We start from the raw sequence: 21,972 nt of genomic DNA, 5'->3' as shown, positions 1-21,972 counted from the left end.
AAAAAAAACCACCAGAAATCTCAAGAGACTGTCAAATTGCACAAGCGTCAATTACCTTTGCCTCCAAGATCACACATGTGAGCACTGCAATTTTGCAGGATCCCTGCTTGCTTACACAAGTTATCTCTCATGCAAGAATACCCATGTCTCGTGTGGTTTGGTGAATTCATGAGATTGAGACCATCCTAAAGCATTTTAATTTTAATTTTGAGGATCTGAAGATGCCTCAGATACCTTCAAGTGCCATGTTGCTCATCCCTCCCATAACTTCTTAGCATGCAAAATTTGGAGAAGCAGAGCTGTTAGACTTGACAGCACACTACATTAATCACTATCCACAACAGATTATCATGCTAACTGTTTTCCAAAACACATTCATGGAAAAAATAGCACAAAATTCCTGCCCTCCTCTCCATAACTAATATTAATGTAAATTTTCTACTTTAGATTTGTGTCCAGGGTGATACTTCCTATAATATTTTTAAGTCAATAAAGAAAAGCATTCCATCTGTACCTTTGAGACAGGGTCCAGGCCACCTCTGTTCCCATACTTAGCTAGAAGTAGGTTATGCTGAATTCAGGGAGTTTACTTCCTCAGCAGGCATGTGTATGTTTGCACTATCAGGAGAGCTAACATCACTGTTACCAGTCCTTGAGGCCTGATTTCCCCCCCCCATAGCCCCCCTCCAAAAGTCTCAATATAAAATTTACTGCTCTTCTAACCTCTGTCAATAGCAATGTCTACCTTGTTTAGCTGAGCCACAATTCTAATTTTCCTATTTTTTGATAGCTACATTAAATGAAGGACCTGTGGTAACCTATGCAGATTCACCCTGCTTTAGAAAACTCAAGGTAGAAAGTTATGATCAGATAGGTCATTATGCTAATTACATTATAATTAGTCTGGGGGGCCAACCAGAATGATGAGACACCAACTGATGGATAAAGGCTTTCCATATAATAACAGTCTTCAGGTATTTTTAGTAAATATGTAAGAGCTAAAGAGAGCAGAAGACATTCTGGACCTATCCCCCTACATCATCAAGGATGCAATAGGTAAGGTTTAAAGACCACACCAGAGACCTTTGGTGACCCCCAGAGACTTCTCAGAATGGGATGGAGCAATCAATGGGGGGTTGCATTGGGGGCATTTCACCTCTTAGACCTCCTAAATCCTTCTACAACAGACCCTGTACCCACCTGCGGCCTTTAACATGCCACATAAACCTTGGCACATTGCTCAAGCCAAGCAAAGCTCATAGAATCAGAGCTGGAAGGGACCTCAGAGGTCATCGAGTCCAGCCCCCGCCCAGTACACCTCCCTGCCCTATCTTCCTCAGTCCTGCTCACCCTCTAAGCTTGCTGACTATCTTGGGTTCAATTCCTTGAGTTCACTGCAGCTTTTCACATCATCTAATAAATTAGGATCCTAATAAAGCAGGGTTCCCACTGTGCACAGAATTATATTTGCCCTGAGACAAACTCAGGGACACCTCTCTCTTTAAGCTGCCTCACAAGGCAAAGGTCACTGCAAACAGGTTGTGGGAATGTAGGATATCCAACCAGCAGCACATACAATACCCTGATACGCTTTAGCGCTAACGCACATCTGAGGAAGGCCCTTATCTCAATTTACCCCTGCTTTAAATCTTTCTTTCAAATCTCTAATTTCCTTCCCCAGCTGAATTCAGTTAGACTGGGCCTAGGGGACAGGCCTACTTTTTCAAGGGTAAATATTTTACCATTAGTGAAATGTTTTATATTGGAATAGTAAAATGTTTTACTATTATTAGGTATCCAGAAGAAAGCAATGTTGCCAAGGAAATGTTTCTGCATTGCCAAGAAAACAACATGGATATCTCCAGGTAGTCACCAAAAATTAAGCTCAGGGGAATTGCCTTGACTAATACTTAACAGACACTTAGATTCACTGAGCTGGTAAGGCCATTTGGATCATCAATCTTACCCCTTTTTCTGGGTGAAATTGAAGAATTCCCAAGAAATGGCTATTTCTACTATATAAAGCAGTGTTTCTCAACCTTGGTAACTTTAAGATGTGTGGACTTCAACTCCCAGAATTCCCCAGTCAGCCAGTCTCTGCTATAGCTCTGTGCCTTCATTGTCAAAGATCAGATGATCTTATGGCATCCAGCTTTCATGTAGACTTGATCATAAAACTACTGTTTCTAGTCAGGAACATATTCTTTGAGCAAGAACTGAACCCTTTCCTGGTTTATCTCCAAAGCACTACCTTTGGGTTAGGCCTTAAGTTAAAAAAAAAAAAATCATTTTCCCTCATGTGCAAGATTTGAATTGGAATTCTCTCTTTATGTTTACAGAAAAGCAGAACTGTATTATGCTTAAAGTGTTGGGCTTGGACCAAGGAGATCTAGACTGAAGTCCTCATTTGATCATGGAGTTCATTGGATCAGTTGCTCTCTCTCAGGCCAACATACTCCATAACCTGCAGAAGATAAAAATGAGAGGAGGCCCTCATGTATGTCCCCTTGAGTTCTTAAGGGATAGGTCAGCCTGAACGTACAATAATATAAAATAAACATTCTGATTTATTGTAATGCAGCCTAGAGGCTAACATGCTAGAATAAAGGCAAACCAAAATACAGTGCCCGAGAATTCATGGGTCCTGCAATTCTCACTGGATAAAACATAATGGAAGAATAAGGCCAACAGAGTTGTACTATCAGTTCGCCAAGGACCTCACAACTTTTGCTGTACTTGTATGGGCAGCAACACAGAGGTTATTTATCACGTAATGAGAGCAATATGAAGCTATAGTCCATGAGTTCCTAGTACAAGTTGAAGCTGAAGATGTGATTTCTACATTACTTCTTATGATCACATCACTTACTCTTAGAGGTGCAGACTATGGCTATTCTCAGCCATGGTAAGAGTATTTTCAGGTGTTTCTCTAATTCACCTTCACTGAGAATTGACAGGTCCAGATGCTGAAAAAACCTTCTGAACTTCAAGAACTTTATGAAAAGAGTGTTTCTCTCATAGCTATATTGTCCTGTATTCAAGCATCTTTGCAAATCCTGCTAGTCAGAGCTCTCTATGAAACTCAACAATCCTATTAGGAAAACCAGTAATTATAATTCTTTCCAAAAGCTGGGGTTGATACAATTCTGCCCTCCCAAGCCTAACAAATTTCCAGCTATTTTCCTTTGGCTTCATTCCAGCTTTCCCTTGTGAAAGCCTTCCTGTCAGCCAAGATACCTATATGGTACTTATCAGAACAAAAGCTCTCCAAATGCTACAGGCTGGAGACCAACAACAGAGGAATTCCATTGTCTCATTGTCCTGACAAATGTCCTAGATACAGAATCATTTTAATGGTACTGTTGTGACAGCATGCTGAAATCATGGAGGCAAATGATTGTGTCAAACTAAGACAAATGAAAACTTGAACTGAGACACAACACTATACGACAATATATGGAAAGTAAACGAATTAGCTATATGTGACTTGCCTGAAATCACAAAAGAGAAGTATCCAGGGATGCCTACTGTAGTTTGTCCTAAGAAAGGGGATTTAAGAAAATCTGAACTACCTTCTTCTTTGCTTGTTAGCAGCCATGTATAAACCAGGAACAAGTAGAGGATGAAGGATCAGAGGAAAAAATAACTTTTCCTTTGGCATCAGATCTTTTGCCATTTAAATTGGTCTCCATCTACTTTTTCCTTGCAGAGTTCCAGTATCAGATTAAAACTGTATTTGGAATCTTAGAGGAACCAAAATAATTTGAGAATAAATAGTGGCAGGAACAGTCTTAAAGGCCTCCATTTTATTCTACCATCTGCCAGTACACTGAAGCAAGAAAACAATAGGAACAGTTCTAGCATAAAGTTCTGATAATTTACAGCACCGTTGTAAAACAAGGATAGAGAGAATTCCTTTTTCTGGGATCTTCTTTTCTTTCACTGTGTTACTAAGACCATGAAATCCACCAAATGGATCTAGTGATCCAGTTGATGCAAGAGAGAGAGAGAGTTAAAGAATATGAATTCTAGTAACTAGTTTTGATACCAAAACCAAGTCAGAGAATCACAGCATTGGAGGGACCATTTTGGTCACTGAGTTCAACTCTCTGCTAGATGCCAAAATCCAAACTGAAGCATGCCTATAACCATCTAATCAGCCTCTCTTGAGTAGATTGAGCAAACCAGAACCCAAAACCTCCCCAGGAATTACTTCCACTTTGGACCACACTTATTTTTATGAGAGTTATTGCCTACATTCTATGGAATTCCATTTTTACCCTGGGGGAGAAAAAACCCAGAACTTTAAAAGTAGAAACATTGCAACTTAAACATAGTTGTTTTAGGCGAAGGACGACAAATCTATGCATACAGCACCACTTACTGGCAAAGACATGAAAACAAGATTTTTTAAAAAGTCATACATTTTATACCAAGCTAGTGACATCAGCAGACCATATCTACCTATAATTCAGATACAGGTTACCACTTAATTTAAATGTCCTCTGATGCCAATAGTATCAATTGTTGCAAGACACAAAAAGTGGATGAGAAGCAGAACCAAACTGAAATTAGGGATCCAGTCCCATAACATTATAAAGATGTGGCATAACAAATTGAAATGGGAGCCAGTGGGTAACACAGAACAACTATTTCCTTATTTCTGTCTTCCCTGATTATGTATATTGAGCAGTGTTTCTCAACCTTAGCAACTTTAAGATGTGTGAGACTTCAACTCCCAGAATTCCCCAGAATTCCCCAGCCAGCAAGCTTTGAAACTGAATTTGAATTATAAATTTTAAAAAATTCAAATACCCAGTACTTATCCATGTCACAGGTAATGCTGAATATGTATCTAAGATCAGAAAAAAAGTTAGAAGAAAGTGAAGAAGTACTGAAAAGAATACCATGTTTATTAATACACCTCTTCACAAATGATTTCAGAGTGATCGTTGTAAGGTTTACCCCATTTGTCTCAGAGAAACTCTCGTGACACGTGTGTTCAGCAAAGCAGTTTACTCAAGCATAACATAAGTAAGTACAGACAAAGCCAGGATTGGCTTGGCACATTTTACAGTACAATTTATAGTTCCCCGTTCCCACGCTTAGCCCCTGTTGCTTGGTTACAGATTACCCGCAGTAATCCCCCCTTCACTCAAATGGCAGATTCAGTCCAGTTCTTTTGTGTTCTTGTTTGCTTTCTATCAATGGCGTTGTTGTTGTATTCGTTGGGTCGTTCTGTTGCGCGCAAACCCAAGAGTTCCTAATCACGCGCTGATTGCTTTACCTCTAATCGGCTGCTCTCCCCTTTGTCTACAGCACCCGAGGCAAATTGGCGTTGACACAAAGTATCCGCTTGCGGTTTAGTTAAGCGGCGCCAGCTGGCCCATTAATCAGTTCACGGTTTCCCACTTCCCCTTTTCATTTGCTAGCGCTCAGGCAGTGAAACTGACTAAGCGCGGCTGGGCAAGTCCCTAGCCATACCACACTGGCTGAATCTGACAATTGGTAGCAAAAGTTAGTGTAGTAAACAATGCAAAGCATTTTCACAATTGCCACTTTGCAGCAGCCGCTCTGAAGGACAGGAGCCAAATTCTCCTACAAGATGTCCAGTGGAAGACCTGCAGTGCTCTATCAAGAACTGGCCTACCTGGATGGCAATTTGTGAACCAAAGCAGGAAGAAATAGATTTAAATGTCAGGGCCCAAATTTTCAATATGCCCCGTGATCATAATAAAACAACAACAACAATAAAGAGATCTTTTGGAAGATCAGGCAGGATAAAGGCCAAGCTTAAAGAGATACAATGTTGTTGTTGTTTAGTTGTTAAGTCGTGTCCGACTCTTTGTGACCCCATGAACCATATTGCGCCAGAGATACAATAGATACAATAGATACAAAGAGATACAATAGGGGCCCTCTAAACTCTAGACACCAAACTAAATGTGCCTCTTAAGCCTGAACATTCTAGAGCATCAGTGCTACCACCGAGAAGGCCATGTGATCTGTAATGCCACATTTATGAAAACATCATGAATTCCAAGACCTTCAGGTTAGAGTTGAATTAGATGTGATATGCACATAATTTGGATATACAGGTTTTGTTATGCAACTCACAGCCTTGGAAAAGCCTAAAACAGTGTTTTAGGCAACTTTTAGACATGTGGACTTCAACTCCCAGAATACTGGCTGGGATATTCTGGGAGTTGAAGTCCACGCATCTTAAAGTTGCCAAGTTTGAAAAACAATGGCTTAAACCATCTGGGACTCCAGGCAGAGAACAAGCCACCTATCTTAATGCTGCAACTGATATTTTAAGAGGAGGATGCACTGGTGTCAATGCAAAGAGCATCTTCAGAGAATTGAGTCCAGCAGGATGTTTTAGAAACTGGAGTACAACAGAACTGGAGTATTGTAGATTGGGTAAATATGCTTCAAGCACATTTTCCAATTTGATAGCATTATGTATTCTATTACAGTGAAATACAATTAAATAAGTTAATACATCATCATCATCATATGCTTTATGTTGTTGATTCCTGCCCTATCCTTTCTAGTGTGCCTCTCAACACAAATATCAGGTTCCAGTTTTGGTATTTGGCACTGATCAGACACTATATAAGATTTGGGGAGGGGGGGTACAGGATTCTACATGGGAGCAACCTCCAACCCCCACACTTTCAAAACAGGAGTTTTCAGACTCTCAGAAATATGAAATGAAGCTTGGCCTGTAGGGAAACCTCTGGTGGTGTTGTCGAAGACAGATCCTCATGACAGCCATTTGATGGCTACAGTTGAGTGGACTCTGCACTGTTGGGATTTCAGGAGGATACGAAGGCAAATGCAGCGCCTTATGAAAAGGAACAGCAATGCTGCGCTTCAAATGTCAGTTCCAAGGCTTTGGCTTACAAGCATTTCACAAGGTGAACAGTAATTAAATTAGAAGCCCTGCCTCTATTTTTGTTTTCCTTGGACTCCAGCATAACCACGTAGTTCTCTGAGGTAGAGCACAGAAGAGATTCGCCCCTGTTTTTTCAGCTTCCCGTCAGGTTGGAATGCCCTTGCGTTCCCTGGTCATCTCCCATTCAAGTTTTAAGCAGCCCTAATAGTAAATCTATCATTATTTTTTTTTATCCACACTCAGTCGTGACCGATTCTGCGGCGACTGCCTGGATGAGTCCCTGCAGTTTTCAAGGCAAGGTGTTTCAGAAGTGGTTTGCCATTGCCTCCTTCCTAGAGCAGAGCCCAGCTGGCGAGCGCAGGAGGCGGGGTTTCCGTTGCTTCACGCCTTTTTCGGGCGTGCGCGGCTTCCGCGTTACCGGCAACTTGGCCCCGTCTCCTTTGCAAGGTGCCACCAGCATTTTTCCTCCCACCGGGGTGAGAGTCCCCATTTATCTACCCACGTATGTTTTCAAGCTGCTGGGTTGGCAGGAGATGGGGAGGAAGCAGGAGCTCGCTCTGCTGCACGGAGCTGGGCTCAAACCGCTGAAGTCATTAAGCCACTGCGCCACCGTGCATATATCATAGATTCATACTAAAAACTGTTGTAGGGGCACACTCCTGTCTTTCACTTAATCATCTTCTCCCTTTCTGGTGATTTGCTACTCCATCACTGACAGTCTATGTTTCTGTGTTTGCTTATTCCCTAAATCAGCCTTTCTTTAAATGAAACTTCAAGCTACAGTGTCCATGATGGTTGAGAATTCGGGACATTATAATCCAATGCTTCTGAAAGGTCCCAAATTGGATAAAGTTGATTTGTTTTTTATGATTACTGATCATTATCCTCTCCACCATGATTCAGGATAATCACCTTGATAGACTTATATTACCCTACAAAAATATAGCACAGAATAATCTAGAATAATCATAACATCTCAAATCAATCAATAAAATCAAGAAATAAATATCTATCTATGGATTTATCTAGGGCTATCTAAAAAAAATTAATAAAATACACTATAGCACAGCTTTTTCAGGGTTAGGGTTTAGTTCTGTACCCTGCATGAGATGGAAGCAGATTTTCCACAAAGTTTTACTTAAAGCTTTACCATTCTTCATTCATGAAATTAATCACAATATTGAATGTACCCACTGCATTGAGAAACACTTTTCAAAATTATATGGCTTATTTTTGTTTTTAACTTTTAGCAGAGCAAGACATCTGACAATATGATTTAAAAGGCACATTAACTCAGTGACTAAAAATCAATAATGTGCATTAAATAAGAAGTCAATTCAGCATAAAATAACCATCCCAAAGCAGAACCAACCATTTACCAAATGATAGAGGACATAAATGAAGGAGCATAATGAAAAAAAGAAGATAAGATGGTGCTATTATTGAAAAGGCCCTGTAGCATTTTGTATAGCAGAAGGTTCTGAAACAAGAATTATCCAAAACATCAAGGACGGAGAGCTGGAAATAAAAAAAGTGATTCCTATGATTCCTATGATTACTTCCTTCTGCACATAAAAGGGAATGTGATGCCAGGCCCTACACCTCAAGTTATTGTAAGGCCTACCCCTGACATCTGAATACATGTAGGCCCCTCTTAACCATAATAATACACAGAATCAGCAAGCCCAAAATAGGTAGCCACAATATCACGGGTGCCATTATGGCCTGAGTATATGCTGAACCATTATGAACAGCTGCACTCTCTGTCATGATAATCGGAGTTAAGAAGCAGAGACTTCCAACTCCATCAAGGCAATCTTTTAGCCCCATGGAATGGAAAGAAATCTGGATATCCCTGTGCTTGACTTCCAACCACACATGCAGGTTCACAGACTGCACTAAGCTATGGCTTGTTTTAATTTGGATTTATTGAACCAGCTACATAGTATGTGGCATGAACCTAAGCAAAGTCATTAACCAGGATTAACAGATCCCAATGCCTGGGTTTACATGGCCTAAACCCGTATCATAGGAAAAGAAATATTAAGACTTAAATGGTATGTGTGGAACAAGGGATTGAGTGAGACAGCTCTTTGTAATGCAACTAAGGGCTTTCCAAAGACAACAGCTACAAGCGCTGTTCACTTTCCATGAAAACTAGTTATCAATATTCTTACAGCAAGCCATTCAGAGTTCCTTCAGCATAGCTGGGACACTTGAAAAGGGATAACTTAACAAGCTCTGAAAGTCATGCTTTTCCTTCATTAACAACCCAGATAAATACTAATTATTCCAAGGAAAGCTTGTGGATTGGATCACAACCATGGGAGTTTTCTATAGGCTGAACACAACCATAACAAAATATTCCCCAGAAATACATCATTAACATTCTGTCCCAGAAAGACTATTATATAAAACTGTCAGACTGCAGAAAATCACAACTAATGAGTCCTTTGGATATAACAAGTACCAACATCAGACTAAACAGAGGAGAAAAATAGACTGCTAACATCTAGCCAGAGAATCACTAACCGAGGTGTAGATAATTTGGTTGCCCTCCTGATGGTTTGGAGGACTACCATTCTCACAGTGCCTTGCAATTGTCCATGCTAGCTATGGGTAACAGGAATGGAAGTCTCTAACATTTGGAGAGTGAGACCCCTCACTTCATCGCGCTCACCATCTTTTATCTTTATCTTTTATTGATTTGACAGTAATTTGTTTCATTGTTGTGAGCCACCCAGAGTCACTGAGAGTCAGGCAGCATACAAGTTTAATAAATTATTATTATTATTATTATTATTATTATTATTATCATCATCATCATCATCATCATTATTCTGCCCAACCTACCACTAATATGGCCACAGCTGCCATGGTAAAAAGAGACAAGGAAAGGGATTCCCAAATGTTTTGGTATCATGCCGCCTTTTTAATTGCTTTAAAACCCTCTGCCTCCTTACCCAAATATCCATTCAATCCATCCACCATTTTGCACATGTGTAAAAATGCACATCAGGCCTCCACTCGCCATTGTTTTCAGTAATCGGCTACCAATCTTCCCATTAGTCCACCCAGCCCTGCTGTTCCTGCCACCCAGCCACCAAGCTTTGCAATGCCTTCCCTCTCTCATGGCACTTCTGTCCCTCCCACACACCCACCCCAATCTTCCCAGTCTATTTGAAAATTATTGTGATTACTGATTCTTCTACAAATTTCACTTCCTCACACCCACACCTCCTTTCTTGGAATTTTTTCAGGTCCCCCAGTTTAGGGATCCCTATGCAAAAGCTGATTGGGTTACATCTCACCAGTTGACATTCTGCAGGCAGAACAGTAAAACGTCTTTTATTATGCTGAGAATCTATGCAGTGCGATGGGAATACTGAGCTGAGCCCAACAAGAGTTAATTTAAGCCTGATTTTATTGGGGGACCTTAGTTAAATGTTATACCTCAGCCTAAGTCTGTAAGGAAGAAAAACAAGAATGCCTACCACCACAAGCTTCCATAGGAAAAGGGAGGTTAAAATGTCATTTGAAAAAAGGGACTGTGGCAGTTACTCTGAGATGAATGCCACTGTGACAGCTCTGTCACCCATCAGACAAACTGGAGTAGATGCTTGAGGAGCAAAATGCCACATCTTTTCATGTGGGCTTACTTGAAACCAGACACAACTGCTCCAATGTGGAAGAAGTCTGGGGCCAAGGATCATTTCCCTTAACGAAGAGTCACAACATGTAAATTTTATTCCCCTTCTCTATAATGTTCATGGACGTGTTTGAAAGCAATTGTCCCAACAACACAGCCTAATCATAATAGATCCACTTCACAGAGTACACGTGACAGAGTGAATAAAGAAGAGCCATTTTTAGGATGATTGCAATTACTGTCACTTAATGCAGATCTACTAGCTAGAGAAGCTGTGTTCATAAGGCAGAATACATTGTATGGGTGAAAAACAGCCACCTCAATCTTCCTCCCTTCCTTGGCTATCAGAAGGGTATATACAGTCCACCTTCCCGTAAGTTCTGAGAACAGGCAGATACAGATGTTACATGATGTTATGTCCCCATGACTTGATTATGGCCTCACATCTTTCTTGTTCCATAGAAATTTTGGCACTGATATGATGTTAGATGCATCTTCTTAGTAATATGCACTTTACCCCCAGAGTAAATACTCCCTCTAGAAAAGGCATTTGCCCTGACACCAGCAATAAAAGTTCCTTCTCCACACCTTTGTCGTTCTCATTACTAGTTCTCTCCAAGCTAACCCAATCTGCATTTTTTAAAAAGAATAATTGTCTGCACATTAGATGACAAGATGCATTTAATGCAGAGATGTAACCCTCCAGATGCTACAGGGAGATATGTATTTCATTTTGCAGAGGGAGGATAAGGAAACGTAAGCAGGAAGTAGAGGAAAAGGCCATAGAGTTTGGCTGTCATTCATTCCACTGTATTTGCAAAATAGAACTCCCCCTCAGGTAAAATTAGCTGCCATCCAAAGAGATAAATCATAAATCACTCCTGATCTTTGATGGTTGCATCTATTAAAAGAGAAAGAGAGATTTTGTTTCCCATCAGAATGAGGAAGGATGGGAAAGTAAGGAGTAGATTGTTTTTATGCCTCATGGGTGTTCAGATACCTCAGTAAATCACAGTAGGAGGGACGCTAAATATTAGTGAAGAACACACATTTTGAGAAAGGAAGGAGAAGGGAAAAGATCTGCAAGTAAAACGTTATATATTTGGGAAATCAAATAGGCATATATATTGGGTGTTGTAATTGAGATTCATAAAAATCCTTTTTTCCCCAGATGGTGGCCCTGCTAATAATTATACTGTTTTGTTTTTTAAGCAGCCCTGAGACAGAGACATGAGCAACTAGTGACAAAGTGTTGGAAGACAGAACAGTATATACCGTAGGGCTTGTGTTACAGGTCCCAAATTGGCCTTTCGTTCTCAGGTATTCTGGTGGTCCATCAATTACCATTTTTGAAGCCAAAGCTACTGTCCTTCTAGCTGGCTACAGAACACAAGGCCCTCTTTGTGTTAGCAGTTTAAAGGCTCACACAGCCCTCAGTGTAAAAATATAAAACATGTCTACATGTTGCGTTTATCACCACGGTGACTGATTAGTTATGCTATAAATAGCTAGTGTAGAAATCCTCCTAGTCCTTCTCCCCTGGCAGCTATAATCACTTGACCCCACTGGACAAATCATCATCATCTGAGGTAGAAGGGCTAGATGAGGAGAATTTGATGTTAGACAAAGCATATTTGCCCAAGACTTGACCAGGAATTCAGAGACAGAACTTCTTCAGATCCTGCAACCCACAGACTTGACCTTGAAGTCCCTCCTCAACCCATAAGTCTGTGAGATGCCGTATCATGTGACAAAGCCATATACAGCACAGTAAAGAGAGCCAGTCTGATGTGGTGGTTAAGACATCAGGCTAGAAACCGGGAGACCAGGAGTTCTAGTCCCACCTAGGCACAAAGCCAGCTGGGTGACCTTCAGCCAGTCACTCTCTCTCAGCCCTAAGGAGGAGGCAATGGCAAACCACTTCTCAAATCTTGCCAAGAAAGCTGCAGAGACTTGTCCAGGCAAACAGGAGGAGGAGGAGGAGGAGGAGGAGGAGGAGGAGGAGGAGGAGGAGGAAAGTCTTCAAGAAAGAATGTCTTGAGAATAAAGGGTTAGTCAGCAGTTAAGACCTTCTCCTTAATAAACCATTCTCCATTTGAAATTTAAAAGTAGATATGTCCAGAGCATCTGGAGGGATATGTCATTAAATGTGCCTGCAAAATATTGATGGGATCACATTCTTTCATAGGGTTCAATAAAGCTGCTTCAAAGATCTTTCCAAACACATACATGCACAGACGACCTCAAAGAAACTGTGCCAAAGAGTAGCACTTTGCTTGTGGCTGCACTGGGCTTCCCTTCAAGTGAACTGCTCAACCATACAAATAAGCCCTGGCTGACTCTGCTTTGGTAGGACATACAACGTGTGAGCAGAAGGCAGTCAGTTGCTGCAGATGACATATGTTTATAGTTCTCCTTGTATTCCTGGCTCCAGTTGACCAAAACAGATTCCTAAATCTTGGCCTTTCTTCTCCTCTTCTGGATTTTTGATATACTCTATATTATTCTGATCTTTAGACTGGCCTTGGACTATCCCATTTACAACCTTTCTATCACAGTGTTTTCTGTGTTGCTGATCTTGTACCCTTTGGAATGGACTTTATTTATTGCATAGAAAAAGCTTTATGCATAGGCATTTGAAGAATCTGTGCATACATTAAACTGAATGTTTAAAAGCCAGAACTTTCCCATTTCTAAAGACAGACCTGAGCGTGCAGAGAATCAGCTGAATACAGTAATGTCAGAAAAATGGACAGCATGTTCTTCCTTCCATGTATATAATACATGTTCTGAAAATAACTCAAATGTAGTTCTCTTTGGTGTAGAAAAACACACCTTGGTCTGAGCTCAAGCTTAGAATAATTCTCTTGCATTTGAGCTTCTTCCACTTGAAAATTCTGGGGGTGGGATTCTTGGCTAGAGAGCTCAAGCAGACTCATATTCTCTTGCCTCTTTTCCCTTTGATCTCATAGTGTACTTGAGTTCTCCAGCCAATATTAGATGAACACTGTGCAAGATTTCTGACTTGCAAGCAAAGTAGATGGCTTGACCTGGATCAGACCCAGGTTGATCTATAAGGATAAATCTCAAACACTTCAGTAACCCACAGCTGTTTAAGAAAAAAAATAATGTGTGATTCACTAGAACAAAAAGTACAACCCAGGGTTTTCAAATAAATAATAAAATAACACTTAGTATTGATATAACTCTACTATCCTATTCCCTCACTTTGAGTCAGAAGCAGCTGTCCTCTTCTACAGATCCAAATCAGGTTTTACGAGTAAAATCAACTGACATGGGCTTTGTTCTCCCACTGCCATGTTGTTCAAGAATTTGCAATCTCTCCAGAACAGAAAGTTAGCATCTTAATATTGAGATTCGTGACAACTAAACCAAAATAGGTAATTCAGGCTGCAAAAAAGGAACTGCTTAATCTCAAACTCTCCCATCCCAACCAAATGTATTTTCTACATGTCTAGAAAAGAGATAATTAAATGAGTTAAAGCTCTTCCTCAGGCTCCGTTTCAATGCTGCAGTAATCTGATTCTGGAAATGAATTCCATTAGCAGAGAAATCTAATGTGCCAAGTGTGATATAAAAACAGAACATAAAAAGAGCCCTACAGGATCAGAGTGAAGGGCTATCTTGTCCTGCATGTTGGTATCTATGGGAAGTGCAAAGGAGGATCTCAAATCTACTCTTGCCTCCCACTGTATAGAAATACCTTCTCTGCATATTCTGTAGGCAAATGTGGTCTTTGTGAGTGATGTTTATGCTGGATTTAGTTTTCAGAAATTAGTCTAATTCCCAAATGAGTTAACAATAATCATTTCAGTTGGTAGATAGCAATTCTCTCACCATCCAATATTCATTTGATGTTCTATTGCACTCCACCAAGAAACTAGTCCTTATCATTTAATCTGTCAGATTCAGCCGGCACGGCATGGCAAGGTGAACGCCGCTGCTCAGCTTCGCCTAGTCAATTTCACCGCCCAGGCGCTAGCAGGAAAAAAGGGGAAGTCAGCCTAGACCGCGAACTGATTGCTGACACGTGGCGGCCCTTAACTCCAACCGCAAGTGGATACATTGTATCGCCACTGGCTTCCCTCGAGCGCTGCAGACAAAGGGAAGTGCAGCGGCTCAGAAGCGCAGCAATCAGTGCGCGATTGAGAACTCCCGGTTTTACACACAACAGGAAAACCCAACAAAGACAACAACCACACAACCAATAGACGGCAATCAAGAAGGCAAAAGAACCGGACTGAATCTGCCATTTGGGTGAGGGGGGAATACTGCGGGTAATGTTTTTATTTATAATCAATATTTACATTCATTCATAAGAAACTGTTTCATTCTCAATGAAAGCCAGAGACAATCTCTGTGTTTCTAAATAAATTACTTTTTACATGCAAGAAAGTGAAAATCAGTAGGGCTACCAAATCTGGACTGTGAAAATCCATTAAATTTCAGCAAACAGAAGGTTTTGCCATCTAACCGTTGCCCAGATGTTTGCAGCTCAGATCTGGTACCCCTAAGGCAGGGAATGTCCAATGAATATTTGCTCCATGAAAAGGTCTCTCATTTGAAATAGAAAGAGACTGAAAAATCCAAAAAGGGTAACAACATGAAGATTATTCTAAAGGAAATGCTGTTATAGTGCACCTCCCAAGCCATGTAAATAAAATTCCTAAGTACACACAGAATGCTGCAAACAGTGCAAAAGGACAGCTGTTCCCCCTGATGGTTCTGAGGGTCCTGCTCTTGCCATATTCTTGATGCTAGCCCTTTAAAAGGTACCAGCTGCACTAGAAAGTTGAAGACTTGGCTGAGTGATGGTGGAAGAAGGAAGAAGAGGAGAAAAAGAAAGGAACTAAAGAGCTGGAAAGTAGAAAGCAAGTGCAGTAGTAACCAGGATATAGCAAAAACCCTTGGAGCTCATGAAGAGTGCAGAGGAGGATCATGGTGAGAGGCAGGGCTGGGATGTTAACTCTCAGCTGATAGGAATCCTTGTTTGCGGGTACTACTACAGCAGTGTTTCTCAGTCTCAGCAACTTTAAGATGTGTGGACCTCAACTCCCAGAATTCCCCAGCCAACTGGCTGGAGAATTCTGGAAACTGAGGTCTACACATCTTAAAGTTGCTGAGATTGAGGAACACTGTACTATAGCAGGCAGGCTGAAAAATTAGAGGTTAATATAGACACTAGCTCTTTCTTTGCATTCTTCTCATTATTTCATGCTCAAGAGATTTTCCACTTGGTCCAAAGTTCTGAGTCACCAATGTACAATCAAAGGAAAGGAAATGTGTTTGCCTTCAGGTAATCTTTGCCCACAGCAAAAACAATCACATGAAAGTAGTCTAGACAGCACAGACTTTTATAACATAAGGGATTATATTTTAGGAGAGAAAGTGATGAATTACCATCTCCTCAACCAACCATGGTGCTCAAGTGAGGAATTACCCACCCAAATAAAGTTTGCAAAATAAATCCATGTCCTGCTCATCATCAACCCAGTTCCATCAGGTAAGACATTTTTAAAAATGCTGAATATAGTCAGGAGGAAGTCTCCACCCTCTTCAGTTTATTTGTTATATTCCTACTGTGGATTTCAATCCAATTGAACGTTGAAGGTCTTGGTAACAAATGGCTCACAGAAACCACACCGCACAGCCTTACCTTCCTTCCTTCCTTCCTTCCTTCCTTCCTTCCTTCCTTCCTTCCTTCCTTCCTTCCTTCCTTCCTTCCTTCCTTCCTTCCTTCCTCTAGCCCAATGTTTTTCAAACTTGGCAGCTTTAAGATGTGTGTACTCAACTCCCCTGCCTGGGGAATTCTGGGAGTTGAAATTTGAAAAGCACTTCTCTAGCCTCATCAAGGTTGCTTTATGCACAAAGTTATGGAGATACACTTGGTAAGATTGTTTTTAAAAAATAAAAAAGCTAAAAAAAAAGTTATGGAGATACAGGGAAACTCCCAGTCATCCACTTCTATAGGGAAATGGGCTTCTTTTGCCTGTGGTAGGGGCCTCCCTACAAAGAGCATTTGAGACTATAACATGTTTTGTTTTAGTACCTATACAAGGACGCAATCCTGCTAGTCAATCCTTAAATTCACAAACTCATTTATTATTTTTATTTATTTATTAGATTTATCTCCACCCATCTCCCCCTAATGGGAGATGTTTCCTCATGTTACTCTTCAACTATTTCTCAGGGCTTAATTTCTAGGCCATTTCTCTACCATCCCTGTATCATAGGAGTCTAGTTCCTATACAGAAACTTATATTCATAATATCTCTACATATGGGGGTTTTGTACACAGATTTTTTTGCTTGTTGGTTTCTTCCTTTTGTTATGAATTATATACTGACCCAATTCAAAGAATCTGGGCAGTTTACACTACCAAATTCAGTAAAATACCTTAACATTCAATAAAGCATATGCATGCAGTCATCCAGAAAGCTAACTCACCTAACAAACCCAGCTAAACCTTGCTGCCTATGTCACCGCTAAATTCAAAGTTAAAGCCTGCCTGAAGAAAACTGTCTTCCCTGCCTTACAGAAGGTTAATAGTGAGCATTTCCTATTTTCATCTCCTGTGAACTAAGACAGTGTTTCTCAACCTTGGGAACTTTAAGATGTGTGGACTTCAACTCCCAGAATTCCCCAGCCAGGTAAAGGAGCCTTACAATGCATTGGGATTACAATTTTTTGCCACCAGAAAGTTCTAGAAGCTGCCATCCCAAGACATCTGGAGAAGACCAGGTTGTCACAGCCAGCTACTTCACGTATTGCAGCCATTTCTAGTTTGAATCAGAAGGTATCTGACTACAATATGATGGCACATGCGTGCCATTCCATCTCTCTGGCCCAGAAATGGCCACAACGTAGGATTTAAGATGGATGTTAATGTGGGCACCCTGAATTCACAGTTTTCATAAGTATAGGTATCTGAGCAGAGCAAAGTCTCTTAATCATACTTGATTAAGGACATATCACCATGTCAACAAGTTGGCTAAATGAGTCATGGTATTGTAGATGTATATTTCTATAGCCTGCAGGCTACACTACTTAAAACATTACAAAGAAAATAGATGAAAGGCATTAAGCCTAATTGTCATGCAATAAATGGACCATACATTTTCATTAAATGCAAAATAGCATACAAAGTTATCACGTGAGAGCCATAGACACAAAACAAGATCAGAAAGCAATTGTGTTCCAAAGATCTAACCCGAGGTCAAGTTGCTGAAAATGCCAGGACAAAAGGGGCATTGTAAAATTATTTTGTTTGCTGTTGCTGTGTCAGAAGAACAGAACACTAACAAAGAAAGCCAGCTGGAGAAAACACCGCCATTGGCTTCCTCAGCCCCATAAGATAATTGTGCTGCTTTTTTCCCAAGTAGCGGGAGCATGGATTTTAAGAATGCCCCTACTCCATTGGGCTTGAAGGCAAAAGATCACTTCAGTCAACGCCCTAATTCAGAACAGATGCGTGAATTCCAGCAAGGGCGAAGGACAATAACCTCCTGCTAGAACAGAACCAAGCATCGCCTTTCTCTCCCTGCACTTGGAGTATCCAACACTTTGCATCTCGCTGCAGCACTTGCTGCATTAGTCAAACATCATTTCCAGCAGTAAAAGTTAGCAAAAAAAAAAAAAGTTGGGGAAAGATAAAGCTGCTGAAATGCACGCCACAATATTGTCATTAAGAACAACACGCCAGGGGCCTTTCCCTTCCCTATTGGGCTTTCAAAGTCCAGTGAAGGATGTTATCTTCTACAGTTCTTTCACAGATATGCTCAGAACTTTCACCTGCAAATGGGATTACAAGCACAGTCATTAGTCCAGATTCCCCAAGAAGCTTTCACCATCTCACAATTAGATTTCCCATTCTAGCAGCATCTAAATCAATATGATATGATTAGTTACTCTCATGGATTACATGCTGCCATACAAAACCTTCACGTGCTCAAATCTGAGTAATTCAATCAGGCACTAATGGATTCTGGGAAGCTTCCACTGTCTAGAAACTTAAAGTGATTCTATCTCTGTAATAACTTGCTATTATGCACCTGAAGCTAAATTGCCTGACAAGCCCATCAGTGGACAGCGGTGATTAAAAGAGGTCACCGCTCATCACTGAAAGTGGATCCTGTTGAATTCACTTTAGAAAACAGAGTCCAATGAGAAGAAAAACAACCCTGTTAATTGCCTTTCATGGGAATAGCCACCGAATTTGCAGTGCATGAATTAAAAAATTAACTGAACCATATTTCTTTCTGAGAGGGCTCTGTGCTGTTGAAAAGAATATCAGAATGCCTTAGTAAATTATACCGTCTTTTTTTTTCTTTCTTTCTTTCTTTCTTTCTTTCTTTCTTTCTTTCTTTCTTTCTTTCTTTCTTTCTTCCTTCCTTCCTTTCTTCCTTTCTTCCTTTCTTCCTTTCTTCCTTTCTTCCTTCCTTCCTTCCTAAAACAAACTCCTGTCCTCTGAAAGGAGCTGTCATTATGGCAATGAACTGGGATCTCTCTCTCGTTCAGAAACAAAAGCTACTGCAAACTGCTGGGCTGACTGCATTATATAACTCATTGGTAGCTGGTACATTTTTCTTCGATATGATTATTGGCATATGTAGCATGTCAAACACTAAGCAGCCAAGAAATGCTAGGTTGTATGTAAGGGAAGAAACAAAGCTTTCCCCCATGCAACTATTTTTCCTATAATCCTCCAGTCAAGATGGTAGCATCTAGCCAACCTTGGCTGATCTCCAAAAACTAAGTAGGGTCAGACTAGCTTAACAGTTCCCAGAGCCTGGGAACTCAAATGACCAAAACAACTTCCATCCTACTGTCAAGAAGACTACATGGACTTGTCAATATAGTCAGTCTCTAGGAATTAAGTCTGAGTCAAAGGAGTCTTTACCTTTTCTTCTGTATGGGAGACAGAGGAGTGAATGGAAGGTGGCCCTGAAGAACCCCATGGACGCAAGCAAAAAGAAGCATTTCTTCCTACACATGAGTATTTCTCAAGAGCAACTATATGTATTCTAAAATCTGCAACTCGCCAATTGCTTTATCAGGTGTACTCACAATCTTGCCCAATACAAAACAAGCTTTCAAGTTCTTCCATGTGCTTCCTTAGGCTAACTGGGGTCAAAGCAAAAGGAAAAACAAAATAAAAAAGGAACAATATGTGATAGCCTGGCATAGGAGCTAGGCTCAAGAGGGAGAGGTGGCAGGCTAAGAGAATGAGTTTCTGCTAAGAATTGCAGCTTTAAAGGTCCTGAGACAAAAAAGCCATGGAAACAATGAAACAAAGGAAACAAAAATTGTCGCCTTGCCCATCAGTGTTTAAAACCTTGGAGCAAAATACACAGGTTCTTAGTAGGCAGAGAAGAAATGTGCAACATGGTGGTCTTTATACTAGCAAAGTTAATTTTGGCTAATATGATAAGTAAAAAAGAAAAGAAAAGTAAAGTAAAATAAATTGATATTATCTAGTGATTGGAGTGAATAGAAACAGTTGCAGATGTTTGCTCCATGCAGCCAAATCAGTTGTCCCAAAAGCATATTAATTTAAGGCTTTGCAACTATGGGCAAACATTTCAGACAAAGACTGAGAAAAATTCTTAAAATGTGTCTTGATTCACAAAGAAATTGTTGCCCAAAGATTTGCTGTTAGCCGTTGAGTGTAAATGCCCTTTAAAACCATTAGACAGACTGATGGGCATTGGTTGAATATTAGTATGTCCCTGAATAGTAGATACTTAGGGGCAAACAACAGGTAGGAAAGAGAGAATACAATGTAGACAGACCAGTTCAGCAAGACAGATCTTATACCTGAATACAATACTCAGGACCTCAGTAAAATATCTGCTGTGATTAATGGAAAGGACGGAACAGAAGTGGAGCATGAGTACCTGGGCAGGGAGTGGAGGAAAGAAAATGGATACATCTGCGTCAGGGAGGTGACACACAGAATAAGAAGCTCTGTGTTGGAGCCTGCTAAACTACGTGAATAGAAAACACATGAGGTTAAAGCCTCGAAGCCCAAATCTTGGAGAACAGCAAAGAACGAACAGGATTTTGGAGAAGAGCAAAGAACTGATTATCCAGCAACGTCCATACGGTTTTCTTGGCAACGGTAAAGATGTCTGCTTCCCTTTCAGATTTTGGAATTCAGTTTTTTAGGTGGATTGACTTCTCTCCAGCCTGTGTAGCCCACCAGTCTTCATACACTCTGTGGATTATCTTTAGCTTCTCCCTTTCCCTGCTGACTTTGTCAACAAAAGTGACCCTACCAGGAGTTCTTGCTCGCTTTGAAGGTCACTTGAAGCTAGGGAACCCTCTTACCACATCGGGGTGGCAATTCCTGGAAGGGATACTCGTGGCAGTAACTTGCCTCTACTCGTTTACTCAGAAGCAAAGCTCATAAAGTGCAACTGAACTGACCTCCAGCCCCAGAAAGGGGTCTTAAATTGCAATCTTAATATCAACAAGACAATCTCTCAAAAAGAGGAGATAACAAGTTCAAGATAACAAGTTCTACATTTTTACCCCTGTGTTCCAGTACAGGCACTTTTCACATTCTTCCACTTCTGACCACATTTACGACAAAAATATGATCTCTGTCCCGTCCTGAACTCAGAATGCTCACCTTTTCCATCGCTTAGCACTGCTGGCTCAGAATCCCAGAGTTTCAATATGCATTTTGGTTGTGTGCTATCAAGCAGAAACAGAGCAATACACTTTTCCCTTGGGGGCATGACTGCTTAATGCAGCAGATTCAGAAGATAAAAGAAAAAATAACTTTCCACCAAAACTTTCCGTAGCAATAATCAGTAGTGAACTCTGCCCTCATTATAAAACTCTACACAGCCCGTCAGAGGGAAAACCAGTACCCTGAAATAATAGCATGTTATTTTTCACCTCGATATTCTCTGTAATATTCTGTTTTTATTATTCCATTCTGGTATGCTAACTATTTGGAATGTTAATCTTCATACTTTCTATTATTTGTCACAAGACATTAAGCTGCAAAACAGCTCTGGAATATTTTGTGTGCTACAGTGCCACCGAGTGGAGACATGGAGTTACCGCACCCAGCAAAGAAGCTCAAAAAATGAAGAGAAATTTGAGGCCAGGGACAGAGTCCACAGTCCTTTCTACTTCAAGCCCCACTGAACTCAGCGGCAAGTGCCTGGCTCCATTCTGTGATGTACTGTGGTCAACAGTTTTAACCACATTTTTGCAAACCACTCAACCAGGAAACAGGAACCTGGAAAAGGGACCACTTTAAATGCAGTAAACATTGGTTGAAGCTAATGAAAAATTCTTCTTTAGCATCAAGGACACCACAGAAAATTTTTTCATTAGCACAGAAAATGCCATGCCAATAAAATTTTAAGGCTGCAGTCTCGTTCAG

At 40.6% G+C, this 21,972-nt stretch overlaps 1 long non-coding RNA gene across 1 annotated transcript in view; it reads right to left on the bottom strand.

Annotated features, from left to right (window-relative positions):
- The window catches only part of LOC112543079 (uncharacterized), a 100,649-nt gene extending 79,303 nt beyond the window's left edge, over positions 1–21,346 (bottom strand). The window contains exon 1 of the long non-coding RNA XR_015796342.1: positions 21,205–21,346. This is a non-coding gene — a long non-coding RNA (uncharacterized LOC112543079). The remainder of the gene's footprint in view (positions 1–21,204) is intronic.
- Between the last annotated feature and the right edge of the window lie 626 nt (positions 21,347–21,972).

The sequence above is a fragment of the Python bivittatus genome, unplaced genomic scaffold (assembly GCF_059951505.1).
Source record: "Python bivittatus isolate LINGU-HERP-01145 unplaced genomic scaffold, Pbiv_v1 ctg000330_np1212, whole genome shotgun sequence".
In the NCBI taxonomy this organism is placed as follows: domain Eukaryota; kingdom Metazoa; phylum Chordata; class Lepidosauria; order Squamata; family Pythonidae; genus Python; species Python bivittatus.
The sequence above is the reverse complement of the archived record's forward strand: the minus strand, read 5'-3'. Positions and strand labels throughout refer to the sequence as shown.